The following is a 15995-nucleotide window of genomic DNA, read 5'->3' as shown; positions in this document are numbered from 1 at the left end:
TCACTGGCAACACATGTCCAGGTAATCACAATAGAAAGGCTTTATCTGACTTTGCGCATGTATTCATTCAGATATATTTATTGAGCACCTACTGTGTGCTAGGCACAGTTCCAGGTTTTGGAGATAGAGCAGTGACAAATCAGACAAAATTCTGTGAGTGCTTAAATCTTACACGCTAGAGATAGAAGATAATCAACAAGATAAACTAGTAAGCTATATGTTAAATAGTGTTAAGTTTTATAATGAAAATTATACAGCAGGAAAATAAGATACAGAACTGAGAAAGGTTTAAATTAAATATGGTAGTCTGAAGCAAGTGAGAGATATGTGGGGAAAGAGCATTCCAGAAAAAGAAATAGTGAGTGGGAAGGATATGCCTAAAATGATTAATAAACAAGAGCTAGTGGGGATGAAATGGGGAGGTGAGGAGTGGTAAGTGATAGGAGAAGAATATAGACAAGAAATTAGGACTTTGGCTTACCTTACCTAAGTTAAGTGGGAAATTTGGCTTTTTCTCTGAATGAGATGGAAAACCATTATGGGTTTTAAAAGAGGTGTCATATGGGTGTTTGGCTTCTGTGTTGAGAACAACCATGACCATTTTGGGGAAGGATTGGAGAGAATGAAGGCATCGTCAGGAAAACCAGTGTTTTTGAAGCCATGTGTTTAATAAATAATGCCTTCTGAGAATGTTTGTAATCAGACATTATATTTAGTCTCATTCTTCTTCTTTAAATTAATTGAACAAACACTACCAATAAAGCTCTATCACCAACTCATTAAAATTTACTGCAGTTTTCGATAGCCCATCCTAATTCCAAGCTTTTAATTAACTTTGATGTCACTTGATTCAGAAAGGTTTAGCACACATTATTCCATCTAATCTACTGATTTGTGGCAAGACCATCCACATGGGTCTCTGCTCAACAAGATTATAAAAATATTTTTTAAAAAAATAGGAACAGGAATAAACAGAGACATGGAGACAAAGTTTATTTGCCTTATTAATTCTCATCTTTGATAGCATTTCCAAGAACAGAGTTTAAATAACACCATTGAAAGCACCTAACACCTTTGCCATTTGGGAATTTTTTCAAATTACTGCCAAGTTCCAAATGAAACATACTTTAGCCTTTCTAGCATGAATTTGGAAAGAGTTTGTTTTTCATGACTCTTCCACAATTTTACAATGTAACTTTTGCCCTTTTCTGATTTATCAGTGGAATTCCTGGCCTAATGAAATTTGCTTTCTTTCTTTTTTTTTAGTATACCCTCTTTCCTGTGGCATCCATACTTCAAAACAACAAGCGCATATTTTAAACATGCTTTCACCCTTAGGCCATAATAATATAAGACAGATAAAACCTATTTTTTAGTCCACCTTGCACTTAAATATAAGAGCCTTCATAATAGTCAGTTACAGAGGTCAGCAATGTTTCTGTGATACATTTCAATTTACTATGGTTCCTTTGGCCTCAAATATGCTTGTTCTTTATAAGATTTCTGGAATTAGTTTGTAGACTAATTTCTGGCCATCGAGAACCTCCCTTACTTTATGTTACATCTCATTGTCTTCCTAAAAGAAAATACCTAAAGTAAGTTTTCTACATTTATTATAAGTTTTGTTGGAAAGTTAGACTGTTGGAATAGCTACTCAGATGTGTAGCTAACTGTAGAACATTTCTTTCTTTTTTATTTGACATTCCATTAAATAATAAGTAATAATAACAAAACCCTAAAATAATCATAAATGGGTTTATAAATGCAAACAAGAATGTATTTTTTTTTAACTCTTTAACTCTTAAAAGGAATACAACAGGAATTTGGCAACATCTTCATGCTCATGATTTTTTTATTAGCTCTCTAGCTTCAGGGCCATGCATCTATAGAAGGAGCCCAATAAAGATTTGCTTGTGAATTCAAATTTTTGTCATAAGTTTCTTTAGATCCACTGCTTAATTTCATTTAACATTAAAACCCCTGCTTTTCTAAATAATTTTTGAAAATATTCATTATTTCAAAATGCATTTTGAGATAGAAAAATATATTTTGGATATCTCAAATATCTTTTCTTGGAGGCTTCCAGTATTCCTATGAAGCTCACATTCAGCTGTCATTATTAAAATTAAAACAGTGGTAGTGGGTGATAGTTTCACTTTGAATGCATATATACTTCAAATATATTTTAAATTCTTTATAGAGAAACACTTATGACTATATGAGCAAATGAGATATAATCAGTCAAACAAAATTAGGGGGAAAAAGATAAAACAAATTTCTTATATCTTCTTAACAGCAGAGTTAATTGTGCCACAAAATACTTTTTATGCTTATATAAAACATAGATATGTTAAACAATTAAAATTAGATTCTGGTGAGAATTCCCTGGTGTTACAGTGGTTAGGACTTGGCACTTTCACTGCCATTGCTCAGATTCGATCCCTGGTGGGGGAATTAAGATCCTGCAAGCGACGTGGTGTAGCCTAAATAAATAAATAAATAAGTAAATAAAACAAAAATAACATAAAAAATTAGATTCTGGCATATCATCTTTTATATGCTGTGTAGGAAATAAGAGTTTTACTACTCATCTTCACATAACCTATAAACTTATGTAAAAATATGTAACACAACTAGAAGTAATGTTTGGCATGAGATAGACCAAAACACAAAGTAGGCTTTTTAAAAAACTATATGCTTAACTTAATTTTGCATATTCTAAATTTCATGCACAATTGGGCAGACATCTAAGTCTGCTTTATATAACAGTAAACCTGCATCATTTTACAAAAGTGAAACATCAGATGATGATCCCATTTTAAAGAACCAATCACTTCATAAGCTATAAAATGGATAAATTGATTATTGATAATGATTCTATTCCTCTTTGAAAATCAACTCAAGTTTATTACCCTATGTTAATGTGCCAGGGTAAAACAGGCTTAGGTAATTTCACTGTTTGAGTATTTTATCACTGCTTTGTTAAACTTGTCTCTGCCTCCCTACACACTAATGTTAGAGGTTAATAGCAATGTTCCATTTTATCCAGTGCCTTACTTCACTTAATGCAATGATGCATGACTTTCATTAAAACATAAAGCAAAAGGAAGTACACAAAAAATTAACATCTAAATTAAGGGCAAAATAACCTTACAAAAAAAGAATATATGGTGGTAACAATCTATGTCAAGTTTAGCTAGGTATACAATGTAGTTGTAAAATAAACTATATTTTGAATTTTATCACATAAAAGAGAACATTAAATCATCTTACAATATTTCCCAAGTACAAGCCCTAGCTTTGCTTTTGATACATGAATATCTATCAAAAATATCAAGTAGATAAAACATTTTCTATCACTACAGTAGATTTACTGTGAGCAATAAAGTTGTGCTTTTACCACTCTCACCAAGTGTGTTGCTCAATAAAATGGTTGCTGAAATGATGCTGAAATAAAAGTGTTACCGAACTCAGGTTCAGCTGCTTGCCACTCAAAAGTCAGTAATCTAAGAGGCAAGTGTCAGTTGAAAGGAAAGGTGCTTTAATCAGAAAAGCTGGCAATCTGGGGGGAAGGTGAATGCCAGATTCCAACCCTGAAGATTCTGTTCAGCCATTACAGTTTTTAAAGGGAAAAATGGAGGGAAGAATCTCAGTGAATCATTGAGGCAGGAGGTTGGGTTCTGCACCTGACATCTGTAGGAGGTTGGTCATTTTCCATTGTGTGCAGACTGGCTGACACTCTCTTCAGATGTTATCTCACAGTGTGATCTGCCTTCATGATTCCTTAGGGGGCTGTTGGGGGTAGAGAGCTAATCATTCTTAAACTACTTCATTCTTCCTTCTTCTTTTTATCTAGAAAAAGAATCAAAAATTTGGCGAGGCATCATGTGCAACCAGGAAAGCCTTAGTTCAGAGTTAGTTTCAATTGCTTAGGGATCTCATTCCTATAATCAGGTTGTTAAGGTTAGAGGGGGACAGAAATAGGTAAACAAGAAAGCGGCAAAAGAACTGCTTTTAAAAGATGGTGTAATTGGCTATGTGTATTTTTTAAATCCTATGTTATATTATCACCCCTCATATTAACTCTATTCTTACATATGCTAAATGAATAAAATCAGTTATCATTTGCTTATGCCTTTTTTTTGGGGGGAAGGGAGTTTTAGATTCTATTTTTAACGTACAATGGTTCAATTATGCAGCATTTTTGAGAAATGCAATGCCTTTGTCAATTGAGGGATGCAATGTAATTTCTACCTCTAATGGTGGAATCTCTACTATTCTAACCTTGACTGAGCTCTGTTCACATCTCTTCACAACATTTTGGTTGCATCTTATGAGAAATTGCCAAACTCTTTTATAAAGTGGTTGTACTATTTTATGTTCCTGTCAGGAAAGTGTGTTTCAGTTGCTCTGTTCTTGCTAACATTTTGTGTTGCCTTTTTAATTAAAGCCATAATAATAGCTATGATTTGTAGTGTTTGCCAGTTTCTGTGATATTAATTCTCCCATAGTGGGTTATTTCAAGTGAACATAGAGTAGGCAAGAGATGTGTACAGTCCGTTCTTGCGAGCTAGTGAAAGTCGGCTTCAGCACACCAAAGCAACTACCATAATAAATAAGTGCATACTAGTAAAGTAATGAAAAGCTTTGCATGACTTTATATGTACTTCTTATTTTGACACAAAAAATATTAAAAAGACATAGAATTAAGGGTCAAGTAATAAAACTAATATATTTATTGCTTCCTCTGGGCATCTTTTTTTAGGTTTTGTGTGTGAAAATGAACACCAAGACTACCAGTACAGTTTGCTGCCACTGCAGTGATCTGTGCTAAAAGGACAGTACCCATCATTGCTTTTTCAGTATCTGTGCAAATGCCAACAAAAGAAAAAAGGCAAACATTTTAATGTTATTATAAAAATAGTTTTGACCTCATAGATCTCTTGAAAAAAAACAAAAAAACTAAGGGACTCCTCTGTGTCTGTGGACCACACTTTGCCAACCATATCTCTTGTTTTATTGGAAATATTGGAAAATTTATATTTTCCTGGGTATAACTTACAGTGAGTTACTGCATTTTCTTTTAGTTTCTCTGTTTAGAAATGATTGAAACATTCAGGAAAGAAAAGAGGGAAAGAGATGATTGAAATATAAATAAAGTCAATATAATTATGGTTTATATTTCGCTTTCTCTAACTTTCATAGAGATAACAGAATACTTCATTTTATATAAATATTGTGAGTAAAATAAATGCTTTAAAGTCAAAACTAATGAATTCTTAATACCTGCTAAGTATCTCTTAATTTTTAACATGGTTCCTTTTGAGGTTTATAGTTTGCTAAGGTAAAGAATACGCTTTCCAATGCAGGGGATGCATATTCGATCCCTGGTTGGAACTGAGATGCTGCAGGGCAATTAAGCCCATGTGCTGCAACTACTGAGTCCATGTGCCGCAAACTATAGAACCCACGCACTCTGGAGCCTGTGCACCACAACTACAGAGAAAGCCCGCACACCACAACAGAGAGAAGCCTATGCACCACAACTAGAGAGGAGCCCACACACCACAGTGAAGTTCCCAGGTGCCGCAACTAAGACTGAACATAGCCAAATACATACATATATATATAGTTTGCTAATGAATATTTGACATACCAATATAAAAATGTTAAATCTGAAATATAAATGCAAAATGGTAATGACAAAAATGTACTTTCACTGACTATGGAAAAGTGAAAGTTCTACATAAGGAAAATGACAGACTGAAAATTATGACTGAGAATTAAAATGTCTTTAGAGACACCATTTTCCATGCAAAGTAAATCACATGTAATGAATGGCAAATAGAACAAATACAATTATTATTGATTTGTAGAAATACAAAATTTTTAAAGAAACATTTTCAGCTACATTTTTTACATTATAATATATTCTAATATAAAAGTTTCTCACATTAGAAAATAAATAAAATTATTACCTAAAGATAAAAATATGACTAGATAACCTCTTCTGTAATGCTAACTTATCAATACTTAAAAAAAAAAAAAAGAGGGCTGAAGACTCAGAAATCATTAGCTGAGAAAGATCATTGCATACTGGGCAGAAAGTTATGAAACTTTGTTTAAAATTTTCTACTCCAGTACAGTCTATACCAGCGCTATTTTGGGTTATGAAACAAGGCAGATAATTATCAATACATAAAACTCAGTGGTTCAGGAAGGGAAACATTAAAGCTCAACAGGGTAAAACCAGACAATCTAAAAATAATTAAATTATTCAATTAGATTTAAAATAGACTTTGACATTGTAGTGTAAACCATGACTTTTTTTCTTTTTTGTAATGCAAGTGCCTGACTTAGGCTTTGATCACTGAGGCATCCACTTCCAAGATACTATCTCAAATCAGTGGTATTGCCAGGCACAGAACTGGATAAACACTCAGGGCACCTCTCCTGCACAGAAGCTCCTTTGTTTTAGAGATCTTGATTGGTTTTAGTGACTGACCATTTGCCCACTATTTTTTTTCACTTCCTGCACTTTAAACTTTCTTTTTTAAATTTTTAACAGCTTTATTGAGATTTAAATGCCGTAAAATTCATTAATTTGAAGTATGAAACAATCAATGATTTGTAATAAATTTATAAAGTTGGTTGTTTAAACTTCTGTTTTAAATTCACCAATAAAGAGTGAGCCTAGCCCCCTCCCACTCCATGGACCCCAATAAAAGCAGAACCTCAGGTCCCTGTGATGGCTCTCTCTACCCTGTGACATCACAGCCTTGTAGTGTGGCCCCAGGTGTGCCATATGCTTTCCAGGACCTGTGAGTAATAAACCTTTTTTATTTTTCAATTTCTTAGAGTTTCCTGATACTTATTGTTGAAGGGCATCTTGTAATCGCAAGAACCACAGGGCTGGTCCAGCCACAATATCAGTTACTAATAGGCTGAGACCAGCACAAAACAGACATTTAAAAGTAAGAAACCTCAAATATGACCTTTATGGAGTAAATTACCATTTTCAAAAAAATGTGCAAAGTATCCAATAATTTTGCATAGATTAAATATTGTAAATTAAAACACTGTGACTAGGAACAGAGAGATTAAATCATCTCTGTATATACAGAGCTTTTCTTGAGATCCAGATCACTGGGATATAGACCATCCATGTTACATATTACTACATATTAGCATTAGTGTTTATTTTTTACATTTGATGTCAATGAAAAGAACAGGGGTCAGCCAACTAAAGCCTGTGTGTCAAATGTATGGCCTGCAGGCTAAGAACGTTTGTTATAAATAGTTGAAGAAACAAAAAAGAAAACAAGTATTTCATGGCAAGTGAAAATGATATGAAATTCAAATTTCAGGGTCTATGAATAAAGTTTTATTAGCGCACAGCCATACTTATTCATTTAATTTTATCTATGGCTGATTTTGCTTTACAAGGCCAAAATTGAGTTATTGCAACAGAGGCCAGATGGCTTGCAAATTTGGAAACATTTAGTATCTGGCCCTTTATGGAAAACAGTTTACCAACCTCTGATAAAAAAATTAGAGCCTATATTACTAAGGTAATTTTTTTTAAAGTAATGAGTCAGACTTTCATTCTAAAGCAGAAATAGTTCTTGTAAATTTCTCTCCATAGCTCTTTGACCTAATATGAAGGTTGAATTATAATCTAAGCTACTTGTGTTCTGCAAAGTAGAACTTACCTAATATTAGAACATGATATTTGAGATAGAAAGGTGAAAAACAATATATCTTCAGCACTTAAAATTACTATATACTCAGGCATTGAAGAGGAATTGTTCCATTTAGTATATAGACCAACTCTAAGGCAAATTTCATCCCTGATCAACAGAAGAGAAAACTAAGGCTGAAAGGAATCAGGCAGGTAAATGTTGGCAATTGGGTTTGAATTCAGTTCTAATTCTGGAACTAATTAGGTTTCCTCAAGTGCAATTAGAAGGGAGTTCTGAAATTCCTCTTTATCTGTTGTCTGCCCCTGAAATTTTAGTAAGCAATATGTAATACTTTCTATTAAAAATATATATACTGTGAAATATTTTGAGTGCACAAGACAAGAATAGAGAATAAAGAATAATTATCTTTCTTATTATTTCATCAAATTTAATATATTTGGATTATTTATTTTTAATAAAACACGAAAGATAAAACTGAGATGTTGTGACTTCCTGGGTTCCTAGCCCCATCTGAAACAATGTCTTTATTCCTATATATTCATCATTTTCAATTTTTTAAAAAATTACACATTTATATATCTAAAATCTCATATTGTATTATTTTAAAAGTATTTTAAATGATATAAATTGCCTTTATTTTGCAATATGTGGTCACTTTACAGAAGTGAAGAAGAAGGAGAATAAAGAGGTGGAACAGTAAGAAAGGGGAGGGGAAGGAAGGAGACAGTGGGGAAGACGGGAAGAATTGGGGAAGAGAAGAAGGAAAGGGAGGACAGCAGAAAGTAGAAAGAAAAACCCCATATCTCAGTGGCTTCAAAAACAAGAGGTTTATTTCTCTCTCATATCTGATGTAGCCAACAGTAGGTCAGCTGCAGTTCTTCCCCACAGGAGTGTTCATTCCAGAACCCAAGCTGAAGGAATAGTACCAATCAGGGATATACCATTCAAGAGGCAGTGAGGGAAGAGCGAGGAAGTTGGTGGAACCAGAAAAGACTCCTTAGAGTATCTGCTTGTGGCATAAGCCACAGGTGCTTACATTTCATTGGCTAAAGCACATTTTGTGGCAAACCCAAAGTCTGCAGCTACATAATTTTCTTTCAGAGAAGGGAATAATTGCAAACAATAATACAGTCTACCAGACTGCCAAAATTGTATATATATACCATTCCACATTTTTAATAAAATATTACATTTTAAAATTATATCCATGTTGGTATTTTATTAATTTTGTCTATTATATAGAATTCCATTATATGAAGAACAATTCATTGTTCCAGATTATTGCTATTAAGAAATACCCCCACCATAATGTACATCGTTGTACATATCTGCCTTTGTACACATGCAATTAACAATTCTCTATTTATTAAAAAGTGTTTTACAGGGACTTCCCTGGTGGTCCAATGGTTAAGAGTTCGCCTTCTAATGCAGGGGTTGCAGGCTCGATCCCTGGTGGGGGAACTAAGATCCTACGTGCCTCATGGCCAAAAACCAAAACAGAAAATGGAAGCAATATTCTAAGAAATTCAATAAAGACTTTAAAAATGGTCCACATCAAAAAAAATCTTTTTTAAAAATAAAAATAATAAAAAGGGTCTTACAGCTTTATAACTATGGCTCAGATGTGGCCCTGGAGATGGCAAGGCCAGCCTGGAGGCCCCTTCCCCACATCAATGCTGCAGTCACAGGTTTGGCTGTGCCCCGTGAGGGCAGTGAGCACCTCCAATAGTGGAGCAGGCAGCAGAGGTATGGGGTGGCACCACTCTCTCGAGATTCATAGATGTGGCTGGCTCGCCTGATTGTCAGGGCAGTAAATTATCCTGTACAGCTGCCCTTTAAAAACAGTTATGATACAATAGAGTTCAACTTCAGGAGTAGAAATGTGCTGTAAGTGAGGACAGAGGTTGATGGCCTCACCCATGGCCTGCTGGAACAGACCCCGTTTGAGATCTGCCTGGATTCTGTCACCTGGGCAGCAACCACCTGGGGAGTCACAGGCCAGGGCCAGGAGTAATACATTATAATAGTTTTGTTGTTGTTACATCGCTATTTTTGACTTAGTGTGGGTCTATGTGTAAGTTCTTTATATTTGCATGATTTAACATGTTTATGTTTCTCTCCTTTCCCTGGATGAAAGTTTGCCTGGGTATAAAAATATACATTGGCAGTTATTTTCAGTTGTCTTCAACATCCATTGTTGCTGATGACAAGAATATCACTATTCTAACTGTAGTGATGTTTTTCTCTCTGAAAGCTTTTAGACTGTTCATTTTACGTGATATTCATTAGTTTCACACCAGTGTTTCTATGTTTACAGTGTATTCTGATCAGCATTCCAAGTACACTTTCATTCTAAGGATGCTTGACATTCGTTAATTCTGGAGCATTCTTTTCAATTATCTCCTGAAATATTGTATTTCCATCCACTTCCTTAATTTTGATAATGCTTTTAGATTACACAGTAGGACTTTTTAGTTTATCCTCCTTGTCTCTTCATCTCTTTTTTATTTTTAAAATATCTTTTTTTTACAACAAGGACCTATTGTATAGCACAGGGAACTATACTCAATATTTTATAAAAACCTATATGAGAAAATAATTTGAATGTTATGTATATGTATATGTGTGTGTGTGTGTGTCACTTTGCTATACACTTGAAACTAACACAACATTGTAAATCAAATATACTTCAATAAAAAAAACTCTTTAAAGAGTAAAATAAATTACAACACTAAAGTAACACTAATATATGCCTAGAAAGTAATTAAAAAGTTCTTTCTGGTGATTATCTCAGGGGGATTTAGGAAGTACTTTCACAGTCTATGTAATTCAGCTGTTCATCTTCAAAATTTTGAAGCAGGGATCACAATTGCCAAAATAAAAATAATAAAGATATAAATAATCAAAAAAAATCTTTTTTGTCTCACAAAAAGAGATTCTGAATGAATTCCTCAGTGTTAGCTTTCAAATTACTAAATTCTTCTTTGAGTCCAGGGAAAAAGTTACTTTGTTCATTTTATTTTTTTAGAAAATTCTAATTATTTCTTTAAAATAAAAATCACTTGTTTTAATTTACATTTGTCTGGTTTCAAAATGTTCTATTTATTTTGTTTTAGAAGTTTTGGCTCATTGATCATTTGAACATCTTTGATGATAATTTGATAAAATTAGTGGCATCTGGAGAGAATCCATTTTTGACTATTGATATTGGTGATTATGTTTCTCTAGCCTAGATTTATTTCTGTATTTTGGAATGTAGGTTTTCAGGCTTATTTTATTGGGAAGGATAATCTTACTATTGTTGGTTCTTTTTTTCTCTCTTTCTGCAGCTTCTTTTTTCCTTATCATGTTTTTTGCTTGCTTCTACTTTAATCTGTACAGCTGTTCCCTTTAAAAACAGTTATAATACAGTAGAGTTCAACTCCAGGAGTAGAAATGTGCTGTAAGTGAGGACAGAGGTTGGTGGCCTCACCCATGGCCTGCTGGAACAGACCCCGTTTGAGATCTGCCTGGATTCTGTCACCTGGGCAGCAACCACCTGGGGAGTCACAGGCCAGGGCCAGGAGTAATACATATATACAAAATAGGTCTTACTATGGCTTTTGGTATGGTTGCAGCAACACTGAGCATGTGAATGATCAGTTGCAGAACCTGCTGGCAATTTAGCTCACTTTCTGTATAGGAAGATGTGTCTGTGCCCCACTGTCTTCCTAGGTCTGTAGTTTTTTGGGAACCTGTAATCTCAACAAAGACTGGCAGCAGTTGATTTTGTTCAATATTTGGTTTCTTCCTTCCTTTCTTCTTCCCTCCCTCCCTCCCTATTTTCCTTCCCTCCTTCCTTCCAACGTCCTTCCTTCCTTTCTGAAAGGGAGGGGCATCATAGCCCTTTGATTTAAATAGTCTGATTCAATAACTATTTTATGCCAACACCTCCACACTTCCCCCCTTCCTGTCTACCTTGAAAGATGTGAATGTACAGTCACCACTGTCCTCTCCCAGAGGAAGAACTCAGCTGCAGTTTCAGTTTCAGCTCTAGCAGCAAGTGCTGATTTTGATTTCTGTGCTGTCCATGGTCTACAAAGTTTTTATTTCATTTTTTGAGTACAGCTAGAGAGATTTTTTTTTTAATTTTGTGTTTTTACATTTTATTTATTATTGCTACATGTTTTGAAAAAAATGTATCATTTGAACATAAACTGACTATACCATCTTGGCCTGGAAATCAGCATGTGACAACAACTGCTAATTCATAAAATTTTTTAGGATAAATAAATTCTGGGGAGAGAGAGATCTGAGTGAATGGAATAGTAGTCCATTGTTGGTGAAGGGAGCAGGGAAGATTTGTGGCCATTTCCTTAGCATGTGCTATAGTCCTATGCTTTTGATAAAATTATGATGCTGGAAGTAAACAGACTCTTTTGGCCCTACTAATCTCAGCTCTTAGTAGCATCATTTATTGCCTTGTCTGTAATCTGACATTGGAGAAGTGAATAAATATTCTCAGGAAATAAAATGTTTGAAAGAAATACACCTTTTAGAGTAGTATCTGGAGTTGAGGAAGAGCTAATTTACCAGATGGCACCATTTTATACTCAAAGAGTTCATTTGCCTCTAATGGATAATTTCTTTAACACTGGTTATTTCCACTCATTCTGATTAACAATACAGTTGAGACCTCTCTACTTTCCTGAACCATGTAAAAAAGAACCTTCGCTCAATTTCACAATCACTTTCATCAAGAAGACCAGAGAAGGTGGCTTAGTAGTATAGAACTATTGCTAAAATGATTTGCACATTGGCATTTCCCTTTTTTTTTCCTCTGAAGACATTTGTAATCCCCTAAGAACCTCCTTTTCCTCCTTTTGGGCCCTGAGGTTGTAACATAAGTACATAAATTTTCTGTAGGGAAATTTTTGGTAAAGATTGAGAAAATGAGTGAGATATATCTTAGAAGTCAGGCTTCCAGTGAAGCCTCAATCAGTTCAGCATGCAGCTCTGAAAGTGTAATTGCATTTAAGGTATCTTGGCAATCTTAGAGTGAATGATAAAATATCTTGGCATGAAAGCCAAATGCTTTATTCTTCATGTTTTATTCAGGATTTAATTGAATCTTACATAAACTACAATTCTTAATATTTTTGATTATCTTCTTTATCCACCTATAGCAAATAAGACAGTAAATATCTAAATGGTAAAAGAGAGCAAGCAAGGTGATAAGAGAATAACGGAAAAAGGAAAAACATATGAGAAGCTGCCAAAATAGAGCATAACAAAAGGATATAATAATTACTATTCATTAAGAAAATATTTAGATTACATTTGGAAACCTCTATTAAAATAAATAGTAAAGTAGATAATGAAATTGAGAAAATTTCTACAGAATGGAAAATATTAAGAAAATAATATTCAGACTATAACAGGAAAAGATTTTCATTGGCATATTCCAGCAGGTAGGCCATGGCACACTAGTGTGGTGTGAACATATTTTAAGAACACTTACATTATTCACTGTTTGAGATCTTGGGGTGCACGGAGCCAGTACTAAAAGAAGCTCAAAGCCCATTTTCTAATGCCAAAGCATCCTTTTCCATTTATCCCCTGTACTTTGAATTGAAAATATTAGGAAGTACTATTCTAGATAATTTATAACAGATAAGGACAGAAATGCTCAGAGAGGTAGAGCCATTAATAATATCATCTAAATTGTAAACTCCTTGGGGGCAGAAATTATGGAGTCTTCCTCGTCTTTGTGTCCCATACCCAGCAGGTGCCTGACACATAGAAAGTGTGTGCTAAATATTTGTGAGTGAATGGTAATGAGGGATAGAAGCAACAAATGTGAGACAAACTGAAGCTTGAATAGAAATAAGAGAATAGGAATAAAGAGATTGAAATAATGGGCAGTGACACAAGAAAATTCATGGAAGAGGTGAGGAATATATATAAGTGGGAGAGAGTAGAAAGTAAGACTATGGGGAAGTGTTGAAATTATATTGGTATATGTTTTAGATTAAATGATACAGCAGCATAGTGGATTGCTTTCAGATTAATGGGGAAAAAAGCCAAGTTTGGAGTAAAGCACAGGACTGTTAAGTACCCTACAAGATGTAAGAAAAATATACTTGGTTTCATATGTACTTGTTAAAATCTTTTATAAAAATAAACATCCACATGATTTTATGAAGTCCAGCATTAAGGTAATTCTAGGGAGAAAGCTAATAAAATTGCATCTTAAACTGTAGCTATCTGGGGGAAAAAACCTAGAAGAGTTAGATTTTTTTAAATGTGGTATTTACTAAACTGACCAGAATCGGCTACTGATTTAAAAAAACATATTCCTAGCTTTACCCTTTGAGAATTTGATTACTGGGTAGAGCCTAATAATTGGGGTGTCTCATCAGGACTTTCTGATAATTAGTCCCATTTAGAAAATGGATTTAACAGACAACTCATGGCATGAAAGTGGGAATGAGTTCTTCTAGCAGCTCGTATTCACTGTAAATAACATTCTTGAGAACTGCTCTTAAAAAAACATATAATCTAGGTCAATACAACTATCCCTTTACTTTTTACAGTCAATATTATGTGATTGATTTTTACATCAGTCATTAACTGAAGACAAATATAAAATTCGAAGAACTTGACCTCCTAGGCAATCACTTATTTAAACATGGACAACACGAAGCCTAATACTAAAATGATCCTTAGTCTGTGCATTGGGAATCACCTTACATTTATATTTTATACGTTTCTTTCTCCATCATGCTGTAGTAGATGATCCCTGACTCATGCATGTGTGAATACTAAGAACTTTATTTCAGTAGAAAGTGAACCACCTCCCTGGTGGAGTCATTAACTTGAAAATACAACCCTGGTTGGCCCAGCCAAATAATATGTTGATTTTGCTTACTATAGGTTATTGTGGTTTAATTATGAAGTTGTTTTCACTGTAATAATATGCTTTGAAATCACTGAACCAAGAACCTTTCAGTAATGAAAGGAAAATTAATTACCTACGTGAAGCTATTAAAGTTTAAAGTATTTAAAGAAAATTAGAATATTGTCTGTAGATAGGATGATGAGAAATGGTTTTAATGATCATGTATAATTTTTAAGAAATTATTTGGTGCTAAAGGCTAATTACCTATAAGCAGTCCAGAATTTAAATTGGAGTCACTTCCACACATCATAAAACAGTGGCATTTTGAGGGTTATTCACCAAATGATTACTTATGATATTTTTAAGAGAACATGTACTCTTTTGATGGCTTCTTTTCTCAGTGTAGTGACCTTAACTATACAGTTATCAACTTTTATGGGGTCATGTCTTAAAGTTACAAGCTTTAGCTTTCCTAGATATTTATATTCTGTAATTATGGGGATTATTGATGGTCTTTTCAGTATGATAGATCCCCGTTCTTAAAATCTAAAACTTTGAACCTTTAATTTTACATTTTATATCTGTTAGCTGACATCAGTGAAATAAAAATGAGGGTTTTGGAAGGAATTCATTTATATATTTCTTCTTGTTACAGTTATTCCACTTAACTGTTTCAGATATATCAAAGGACAAGCCAGAATGATCACTTGTAGAATTTTTAAAACCATAAAAGATATTATAAGAAACTTGATCATTTTTCAGTAACTGAACTAGAACTACAGCAGACATTTAATATATCCAATAAAAGCACAGATAAAATGAAAGCACTATCATAGTAATATATAACTAGAAACTAACGTTTCAACGGCTTCTTCAAGTACTGAATATAACATCGATTTCAGAAAAATGGTCTCAACAGCTCATCAGGCAGCTAGCAAAGGGAAATTTCCAAAATAATTTTGTACATCATTCTCAGGTATTAGGCTGTTAATAAAATGGTAAGCCTTTCTCAGGGTAGAAAATATTTAGAGACTGATTTATAAAAATAGGGTTATTTAGATTTCAATGACTTAGAATAACCTTTTAGGATCTTTCTTTCTGAGAACATTCTCCAAAGGATAGCTGCCATTACAAGTTTTAGGAATATGAGTATGTAACTAAATTTAAATAATATTTTATACACTAACATTTTAGAGAGTTGTTTCATTTTTTAAAATAATACAAATGGTGAGAACTAATTTACCAAAAATTAAGGGGAACTTTACATTATGATAAAATACATTTTCATAAACCATTACATTTCAATTTTATTTGCCTAAAATTGTCATCATTATAATATTTTTATAGTTTATTACTGCAACCATTTATATTTTATATAAATAAATATGTAGAATTTAGATTAAGATTTCCCA

Source organism: Hippopotamus amphibius, chromosome 1 (assembly GCF_030028045.1).
Source record: "Hippopotamus amphibius kiboko isolate mHipAmp2 chromosome 1, mHipAmp2.hap2, whole genome shotgun sequence".
Taxonomy (NCBI): Eukaryota; Metazoa; Chordata; class Mammalia; order Artiodactyla; family Hippopotamidae; genus Hippopotamus; species Hippopotamus amphibius.
The sequence above is the reverse complement of the archived record's forward strand: the minus strand, read 5'-3'. Positions refer to the sequence as shown.